This window comes from Cyprinodon tularosa, unplaced genomic scaffold, assembly GCF_016077235.1.
Source record: "Cyprinodon tularosa strain WSP-4 unplaced genomic scaffold, ASM1607723v1 ctg11, whole genome shotgun sequence".
Classification (NCBI taxonomy): domain Eukaryota; kingdom Metazoa; phylum Chordata; class Actinopteri; order Cyprinodontiformes; family Cyprinodontidae; genus Cyprinodon; species Cyprinodon tularosa.
The window spans coordinates 2,692,435-2,703,374 of record NW_024037893.1 but is presented as its reverse complement, the minus strand read 5'-3'; positions in this window follow the sequence as shown (position 1 = coordinate 2,703,374).

Below are 10,940 nucleotides of genomic sequence, written 5' to 3'. Positions count from 1 at the left end.
ATTGAAATATCACTATACTATTTTAATCTGCATTAAAAGCATATGTTTACCAATTTCTCTCAAAAACAATTTTTTTTATACTTGATATATTAAAATGTTTAATCAACAATAGCAGTCATTTAACTTTTTTTTTTTTTACAGCAAAGACATTTACTCGTTTTTAAAAGATTTCAATTATTTAATATTTTCTCCCTATTGAACACTGTGACCTAGATAGATATTCATGAAGGTGTTTTCATTATGCTTCCTTTTAAATATGACCTCTTTCTAAGAAACAACTTCTGCTCCTTCAAACTATTTTTGTCCTTGGCCCCAAGAATTTTACTTCTTAACACCTCGAGGTGTCAAACCAGTTCTAACAATGCAAAATGTTCTTGTACGCATACTGTGACTTATATGGCTAAAGGTAAAAACATGTCAACATTTTGTACAATTCGGCTACACCTAAAACTAATCATGTCACCTTAGAGCAGTGGTTCTCAAACTTTTTCTGTCATTCCCCACTTTGGACAAGGGGGGATTTTCAAGCCCCGCCTGTCCCCATCGCCCCAACACAATGCTTATGAAATATGCAACAATCTTAAAATGTTCCAATTTTATTGAAGTAACAAGTAGTATCTAAATACAAACTATCTACATCAAATAACAGCAAGCTCAAAAATAAAGAAAACAAAAATGCAGCTGTGTCAAAATTTGTATTAAGCTCAAAGATAGAAAAAAATTAAAGTGCCAATCTGCAATCTGTTAAAAAAAGAAAAGAAGTGAAATCCATCTGGCAAGACAGGTCTATTTATCCCTGCATTAGTGGCTGCAATTAGCTTGTTTCGCATTGCACAGTTTCTCAAAACGGAGTTGCAGGCTTGATACTACCACTCTCAGGTCATGCTCAATGTTCAGCTGAGATCTGTATTTTGTTTTCAGTGAAGCAACAGCTGAAGAGCCCATCTCACAGAGATATGATGTGGCAAAGGGAAGAAGAATGCACACAGCTCTCTGCCCGATGAGGGGATACTCCCTCTCCACTCCAAACCAGAATTCACTATGAGTCTGAGCATTAAACCTGAGCCTCAGGGTGGAGTCAGACATCATGTCAATAAACTGGTCCTCCTCAGCAGACCTAAAATCAGCAGGTGCTGCAGACAGAATAGAAAAAAATAGACTTACTTTATTTTTCAATGCATAATAAACACAAAGAAATCAGTTTGACAACAATCCATTCCAGCTAGTAGCATACAACAGAAATAAATTAATGTATAATATATGAGTATAATATTCAATAAAATGTCAAAATACCAACCTGCTGCATTGAATGGATCCATAATAACCCAGGCATACTGAGCACTGTTGTTTGGGAATTATTTTTGAAACAATCCACTCAGGGAAGAGAGGTGCTGCTTAATACATGGGATCACTGTGGTGGCTCCAATAAGATAAAAATTGGATAAGATAAAATATTTCAAATTCAGTTATTTATGATCAACCTGCGCCGTCAATCCCGGCGCATGTGCGCTTTATTTGCAGTCTGCATGCTGTGTCTCTGACTGCAGCGCTGAGAGGGACTCCTGTGATAGCGGGGGAGAACGGGGTGGGGACAGAGGAGGCGCCCCACGGCAGCACCTGCCGCTGGAGGACAAGAAAAGGAACGATACGTGCTTTCACGTAAGAGTCTCCAAAAGTCCCTCGATTTGTCGCTAGTCGCTTTTTTGATAAAGAGTCGCTGGAGGGGTCTGAAATATAGCGACAAAGTCGCTGAGTTGGCAACACTGGGGCGCGAAAGTTTATTCCGTTACAAATAATATGCCGACGTCACGTCAATCATTATTTTGGCACTTCAGTTCCAGGTGAAATTTTTCTCATATCTAATGTTCTTTTAATTAGACTGCATGTAGACTAGTAATGATTACTTTGTGGGTTTGATTGGTCTAAAAAGCGGCAACATACAGCTATAAGGACAGTTTGCTCTCACACGTTCTACATTTATAGTCACACACACACACACCGGAACTTGGCGCGCCCCACCTGTCACGTCTCAATTCCCCACCAGTGGGTCGCGCCACACACTTTGAGAACCGCGGCCTTAGAGTCAAGTCAGCTCTTAATTATAAAAAAATTTGGTTTGGATTGCTCCTCTTTTTCTAGTTGGCCTGCAAGATGAGGCACTTTTCATCTTTTTTTCGGTTCCCTCTTTTTCTGTTGGAGCCTTGGGTGTTCTGTAGTGAGTTAACTGGAGGAAAACTGAGCCCAGCCGTCAGCCCCCACACATAAACTATCATCAGCTATATCATCCCAGACCAATGAAAGTCTTAAAACCTTTGCATGAACCTCCTTATCTATCAACAAATGCTCATTATGCAGGTATACAACTCTGTCTTTGGAGAGATTAGAACAGCGAGGGAGAATTGATGCCTAGTGGTAGTTTGGAGATTACGGTGGGTACAGCAAATTAAGTAGTGTCCCAAAGCACATTATTTTTGTTTTAATTGCACTTGTTGTGCATTATGCTTTTTCTGCAGTGTGTCAAATTGCTTGGTTGTCTGCCCTTTTGAAGAAATGAAGGTCTTGTCATGATGCATAAATGCTTCTTTGGGATGACTGAGGGCTGAATGCTTACTTGACAAATAGATGGAAATAACTGCTGAATTAGTGCAGCAATGGGTGCAGACTTTCTCTCAAGGGGGGGGGGTGAGTCCTTGGGGGGCCTTTCTCTGTAATCCTGACATGTGCTCCTGCCTCACGTGCTCACAACTACTGCACTGCAGATCTGTCTATTGGGCAAAAAAACGAAAAAACATGCTTGCTGTGCACCAGACACTGCTTTATCACTGTGTGCATGTATGTATGTATATATATATATATATATTTATATATATATATATATATATATATATATATATATATATATATATATATATATATATATATATATATATATATATATATATATACATTTTTTTTTCTATTTATTTATATAATTTAGATTGTATGCTACATGATGACAATTCAGTAACGCTGCATGACAATGTGATTTTAAAGCTGACATGCAGTCTAATTACAAGAACAGATAAGCAAGAAAAAGAGACAGCAGTGGGTTAGCTTCAGTGTTTCCTAACAGAGAGTTTTGCATCTTGTGGTCATTGCAGGTTAAACTTAAAATGTCATATTCCATTTCAAAATGTTGGACTTTTTTATTTTTACACGATTTTTACAGCTATTGTCTGACTGATCTTTGAAACGATCCCATGTGTCTTTGTCCATTCTTTGTATAACACAGCATTACTCACAGTATGGAATTCTGCAATAAAAAATGCTGTGGAACCAGTGATGTAGAAAAGTTTTCTAAATTTGTTTCTCACTAAATATATATACCAGTTTATATTTTAAGATATTGCAGTAAATCAAAGCTGCAGTTGACACATATTTGACAAGTTCATTACAGGTAAATAGGCATAAAATGGCAAACGCCTGCAAATGAAATTGATAAATTCTGATGAGTGTTAAGAGATGGAGCCACCACTTACAGTAGGTGTTGACCAGGCAGTGTTAGTTCTTACCCACCGGGGAAGGTTTATATACTACCCTGAGGACACATGGCTCTTTGAATTCAATAATAATAATTGAAGTTTATTGATCTCACATTGGATAAATTTACCTCTGCATTTAACCCATCCCCTTGGGGAGCAGTGGGCTGCCATCGTGGGGTGCCCGGGGACCAGTGTGGGGTTAAGGGTCTTGCTCAGAGACCCAGAGAGGCAGGCTGTGGGAGTGGGGCTCCTCAGGATTTCAAGCTCTATGCTCTAACCACTAGGCCGCCACTCCCCACTAAGGGGAGGAAAATCTATCTGCCAAAACGTCTCTTTGGAAAATTATTGAAACACAAGGAATATTTATTTTCTGTGTTTTAACATTGTAAAGAAAGGAGAATAGATACATTTTCAAGAAAAAAGTTATTTGATATTGATCTTTTTTTCTCCTTTGATAAGCCAAGCAGTTGTTTTCGGATCTGCTTCTCATGCATACATTGCATTATGGTAAAAATAATAATTAACTATAATGAGACATAAAGCACAAAAAAAAGTCAAGTTAAACCGTTAACATTTTTGGGGGTGTTTTTTCACTGTGGTGTGAAAACACAGACATAAATGTAACTTTAAGCAGAGTAACACCTCTCTGTGTATTTGTTTTCAGTTTAGATATGTCTTGACTTATGTGCTTTGGTGCATTGGTGCTTGTAAAGAATAGGTCCATAGATTTAAGGAAAGTCAGAACTAGTTCTCCAATTTTGCTGTAACTGTACTCCACACCGAGGTCTAGCCTTACTGTATTACCTTTTTTTGCACGTGTGGGGCTATTTTCCAACGATTAATATTCATCTGGGCACCAGTCACCGAGGGCTAAGATGGAACTGTGTTGGTTTACGGTATTAGATGTCCCAGATGAAACCGTGGCTTGTTTTTTTTACCAAATTGATCGTGTCACATTTCTAATCTAATGATATGAAGTTTCAAGCCCTGGATTTACGCTGCTCTTAGTCTGACCTGTTACAGGTCACATTTATTTTCCTACACCAAGTTTATTATGTACCTTTTATATTATATCTTATTTTAATTAGGAAAGTGTTAGTCTTTTCTTTAAAAATATGTAAACAGATCAACATGGTTTGATATTGAGTTGCCCGTTCCACATATAACTACCCTCTTTGGTTAAAGGAAAGCAGCATCTAATGTGTCTTTGGCCGCTGTTTTATTGTTTACTTAATACCTTTGATGTAAAGTTCTCACAGGAACTTGTTGTGTTTATGGCTTCCCAGCTTTTTAAGCTAAGCAATAAGGTGTGTGACTTGCATGTGTGTTTATATTTGGCCAGCAGGGACGTGCCAACCGCCTAAAGAACATGCAGCCCTCAGTGCAGCCATCTCACGTGCCATTGTGCAGGATGGGAGGTGACCCACTTAAGATATATCATGGATTACTCCCACTACATTGACACAAGCAAGCATGCACTAATCCAAAATAGTCCTGTAGTGATGAAACTATTTATGAACCTCTACTGTAAAGCCCTCAGTGGAAAAGCATCACCCCTAGCTCTTCCACACCCTTCACATCACCAATGATTTTCCTTACAGTCATATCTTTATGTATTCACAGTTTCACATTAAAAGAATATTCATGTAGTAAAGTTATGTTTAAGATCCATTTTTATTGTGCTTAAATATCTTCTCCACATTTGCATTATCTTGGACTATTCAGCTTTACCAAAAACATATTACATGACATAAAACTTGTTGAACCTTAACTTTAAGTTAGGCCAAAAGTCTACACTCCTTATTATCGTATTGGCTGAAGTTGTACAGCCCAGTCCGTATAGGTTCAATTTATTTTATCAGGATTCTGTGTAACTGATTAACAAAGGAACCTAATGCAATAAGTAGAAGGAAGTTTGAATTGATTTTGCAAATAAATGACCAACAGCAGTTTTTTTTTTTTGAGGATGGTAGGCTGAAGAGTCTTGTGTGCATTATTATTAAGCTCTTCTAGGTTAACATCTTGTAGAACCACCAGCATGAAACGTCTTAAGAATTGCCTACTTTTTTCTAAAAGTAACTAAAACTCAGTCAAAGATTATCATTTCAAAACTACCAAGAAACCTCAATCAGGTTAAGGTTTGGATTCTGGATGCATGAGTCTTTGGCATTAGCATAGAGCTTCTGTATTGTTACCGGATAAGTCTGTTTCTTTTATACAGGAGACCCAATGTTTGAACCCCATTTGTGGGAAGAAAGGCATCTGGCATGGAACATGTAACTGCTTGCTGTAGTAAGCACTAAAAGGAGCAACTGGAAGGACTTGTACATTTTTGTGCAAGCAGTCATAAATATGCCTTGATCTAAACTTCCACGGTGTCTTTGCTGTCTTAGTGGAAGGTGCCTGCCCCTCTCGGCAATCAGGCTGATGTTCTTTGCATCTTCCAGGATTTTGTTTATTTAGATATCTAAATCATTGAAATCAAATCTAACCAGCTTTCCAAACGCTCTTGAAGAAAAATCAACCCCATAGCATGATGCTGTCACCACTATGTGTTTCTTTTTAATGGTGTGTTCAAGGAGATATGTGCCTGTGATTCTTTAAAAAAGCTGTAAATGCCACCATCTGTTTTTTATTTTTATTTTTTGCTTAAAGGAGTGCAAAATAAATGCATGGGAAGGAGGTAACATTTCAGCTTGCATCATGTATTGGCTCATGCTAGGCCTTTAATATTGCAATTTTGTTTTTCTCGGAAATTGGTGACAATTGCAATCACAGTGTAATTTTTTGGTCTTTTTCTAAAATAAAATCCTAATTGTTTCTTGTTGTTTTTATTGCTAAATTAATGTCCACCTCTAAGATATTAAATTGTGGTTTCAGTGTGACAATGGCTCTCAGCCAATGTTTGTCTATTGCATCCTGCTCTGAGAAGTTTTAAAGCACAGTCACAATGGTTGCATTTATAGCTAAAAGATAGCAGGATAGTGATGAGTGCGGTTGGACTACAGCTATGTTAAGTGCCCTATTTTTAGAAGTTTTAAAATGTGGGCTTAAAATGGCTGTACAGTCACAAATTAGCTCAGGCACCAGCCTGACCTTTGCTTCAGTTGTGTCGACAGGTATTATTTGTTTCCAGTATGTCGCCTATTTCTCTGTCATATTCTGAGGCTTACATGGATATACTTTTTAACCTGTTAGCCCTTTAACTGTCACATGTTGCAAGATGCATATGTTGCCTCAAGATTTGCAGCCTCTTACCTCCACAAAAGAACTACTGTCCAACATTTCAATGGTTTTATATTGCAGGCTAAACTTGCTTAAAAGGTTAACAAATTAGAGTCTTGCTTTGTTCTCCCAGATCCCTCAGAAAATTACAAACTGTTGTATTTCCTTTCTGTTTTCTGAAGGAATGTTGTTGTATTTTTCTTTTGGAGTTAAACAATTAAACTTTTCTTGTTCATAGACCAGATTATCAGCATTTTGGTATGACATTGAAGGGATTCTTGGGATTAATACAAGACTGTCCTCTTTTGACTGAGCTGAAGTTCCTGGAAATTAAAAAGTGTGGGATAGTAAGTCCTGCTTGACCTTCTCCAGCTGCAGCTTAAAAACCCAGCCAAGATCAACAGAAAATCCTTCCAGTGAGGGATGTTTGAGCAGAGGCTAGAAACTTTTGTTTTAAGCTGTATTCAGCATGTACATTATTCTTACAACTATGTTGAATATTAAAATTAAAAATAAAGCTGATGAACTGCATTGTCTCTGATCTGCAGCCAACAGAGGCTCTACTGTAACTAATGATGCTGTGTCTCTGTGTGATTGTGTTTGTAACTGTTAAAAAAATGTGCAAAAGGATAAATCCTGGACACGTGATGTTCATGTACAGCTATTGGGCTTTTCAGCTTTAGAAATAAATCTTTGGCTGTAATGACAGATTTAGACTCACTGTCGGCCAACCATCTTTAGTTTCTTATAGATAAAAGAGGAACATCATAAATTGATTTGCTTGTTTATATTATTAATCCCACTGATATTAGGGTTAGGGTTAAGCTAACATGGCAGGGCAATATAAATCAATCAGATTAGGGTTAGGCAAGAAGCCCACTGGTGTTTAGGTTAGAGATAATCCAATGTGGTATGTTATTTATTTACCTTTTGTAAATTGTTTAGATGCAGTTCGTAAATGATTATCAATTATCATAAATAAACTATCCATAATAATTAATAAATTGTCTCCTTATCATTTATAAAGGATGGTTATTGTAAAGTGTTTCCCATTTATTGGACCCTGAAGGATTGGAACATGCAAGATCTATGTTGAGTTTGCACATGGCCGCCCTTTCTTGATCTGTTGGTGCTTTTGTTGGTAAAAGAGCTGCCTTTTGTCTCCAATAGCCATTAGGGAGGACTGGCAGATTGGCAGTGAGGTGCCTTTTCAGTTATTTTTTCATTTACTGGCTTTGGTGGCGTTGTTGGTAGAAATGAGGAGGAATTAAGTCATTGTTGACACCATATTGTATACCCTGGTTTGGTTCATTAAAGGATTTTTATTTGGTCCCTAAGAGATTTTAAAACTCATTTTATTATCTTTCAGCGGGTTTATCTTTCAAAAGATGACATACACTTTATTCATGTCTGTTAAGAAATATGTTAGTTGTTTTTACTTAAATAGATGCAATACATCACTAGACTTTAATTAATACCAAAATAACCATGGAAAACATTTCTGTTAAAAATATTATAATAAAATGAGATATTGTTAATATGAAAATAATATCATTATGTAATTGTGTATGAAAATCATGCAGTATTATTCCCTGTTACTCTACTCATATCAAGTCTCTAAATCTTTAGTCTGACCCAAAGAAGAGCCTCAGAGGCAGACATTAAAGTCAAAGTGAAGTTTAGTTTGACTTTGTAGCAAGAAGATGCTCAGGATTGAGTCTTAGAAAATGTAGTTTTGAGCTTCTAAAGACATTAAATTAAGAGCCGGCAGGTTATGTTGGTTTGTTGGTGGTTCTACATGGTGTGTGCTTAAGCTGTATGTAGAATAATTTTGTAATAAGGACAGGATAACGACTGAACAGAAGGAGGATATACAGAAGATAGAAGCGATGAAGACATTGATATTGCTACATGGGTGTGGCAGTGTTATGATCTTGGTGCTGATGACTGGCATGATTATTCATTTTATTCACCTTTCTAGCTCCGCCCAGTTCTCATTACGGTAGATCTGATCCACCTGCTTCAGCCTCTATTTCACAAATCTACAACCAGTCATAAGTGCCAGATTATTCAAGCCTTTGGTGAGAGTTCTCTAGCGTACCTGAGTGTTTCTGATTTCCTGACCTGTTCTGCCTCTGGACTTCAGAACCAGCCTGTCCCCATTCTGATCTGTTTGCCTGATCTGTCCTCAGACTTCTGTTGGATTCTGCCTGTGTACCGAACCTATCTCCTGGTCCGGACTTCTGTGAACTACTTTGACAACAGCTTTGGCTTTGCCCTGTGGATTATCCAGCCTTCCTTAAACTGATGCAGTTCTTTACAGTTCCAACTTAAATAAAAATTTTGTGAAACCTAACTGACTCTCCACTTCATAACTGGGTCCTTATGTACTGAGCCTGACAGGCAGTGTTCAAGGCTTAACCTCAATGTAACTGAAACTTAAACTCAAGTGAGTATTTTGGAAAAAAAACATGTGACAGATAACTTGGACACAGGGAACAAGGAAACACAGCAGTAGACAGTCAGGTCTGGAGAAGCTGCCCAACAGATCCTTTGGCCCTTGGGCTTTATTAGATGATCAGGTTTGAAAAGAGTGCACAGCATTCACACTGCTGTTGCAGTTCAGGGATCAGTCCATCAACAGTTAAAGTCAGAAAATGTACACATAAATTTTGTGGTAGTATCTATTCAGCACTTTAGCTCTAAGAAACAGTTTTAGTTTTGACCAATACATTTTCCCCCACTGGTCTTATATCGTATCCTCTTTTTCTGCTTTTGGTTAGCATCCAGGAGCCTATGGAACTGTGCAGAGGCTGGCATTTTTAACTGTCCAGCAAATGGTTCCACAACCATGGATTTTATTCACAAAAGCATGAGCAATTCCCAAAACTATTCTAGCATATTTAAAAGCATTCAAAGGTTGCGGTGTGAAAGCACTGTAAACCTCACCTAGGTAACTGTTTGATTAAACACTGAGCAGTTTTGAAATAACTGTTCAATTATTACTGTATTGTTTTCAATAATGAGCAAATAAAAGGGACAAAAGTATTAGAAAAACACTGTAACATATAACAGAACTGTCAAATGACCAAGACCTGACTATTGGATGCTTTGTAAGACCGGGGTGTCTGCAATCTGTTGCCAGAGGATTGTTTCCTTCCCCTGTAATCCCAGTGTTTATTTGTCTGGTACATTTGGCATGTTGGAGGCTCTTTATAAATAGCCTCTTGTTGGCCTGAATTGTCAACAACATGCAGTATTTTTAGTGAAGGAATGTTAGGTATATTATGACCCATGAGGATTTGGTTAGCAGGTTTATCTGGGTTGACGTGATTTGAGATGATCAGTCTGGAAATGACCCCTGCAAATATCCTTCAGGTAAGATCAGCCTTTTTCCACTGCACACATGCCAGGGACCAGGACAGTAACAGTACACTCTATTGGTCTGTGTCTCTGTGGATTTATGAGGCGCAGTGTTTCTTGTATGTGGCATCTGATGTGCACATCTTTGCGTTTGTGATGCCCTTCTTTGCTTGCAGACACAAGTCTGCATACATATATGCATATAAGTGGTTGAGGTTAGTTTGTAGACCAGACCATTGAAACATTAAGGTCTTGGACCCATTTGCACTTTATATTGTCTTCCATTTCCTTCATGTCTTTCACCCGTTTTACATCTAGAGTCACTCATCACCCCGATATTACCTTTCTGCTCTTCTAAAGTCACTGGCCCCACAAGGACAAAAGATAGGCCTCACCCTTCCTTTCTTGATGAGATACACCTTACCCCACTGGCCATGATGTTATATCACTGATCACCCCTGTGATTCAGCCAGAGGTTGGTCATTTGGTTTATTAATGGCTGTTGATAGGACATTTTAGAAACAGCATTTGATAGATGGTTGAGTCATCTAGTCCACCTAGAAATCTGCATAAAATTTTAACAACAATAAATTTGGTTATTAATTGGTCGGAGATATCATCAGTAAATAAAATTAAATGGAAAGAGCATTCAAAAGTATGCATACCCCTTGACTATTCCATATAGTATCATATAATAAGGGGAATGTGGCGATCACCTGCTCAGATAAGGCCGGCCATACACTGTACAATATTTTCAATCTTTGTATTATTGTGCTATAGCTCACACTGCACAGTGAAATTGCAGGGTATAAAACTTTACAGCTAACGATG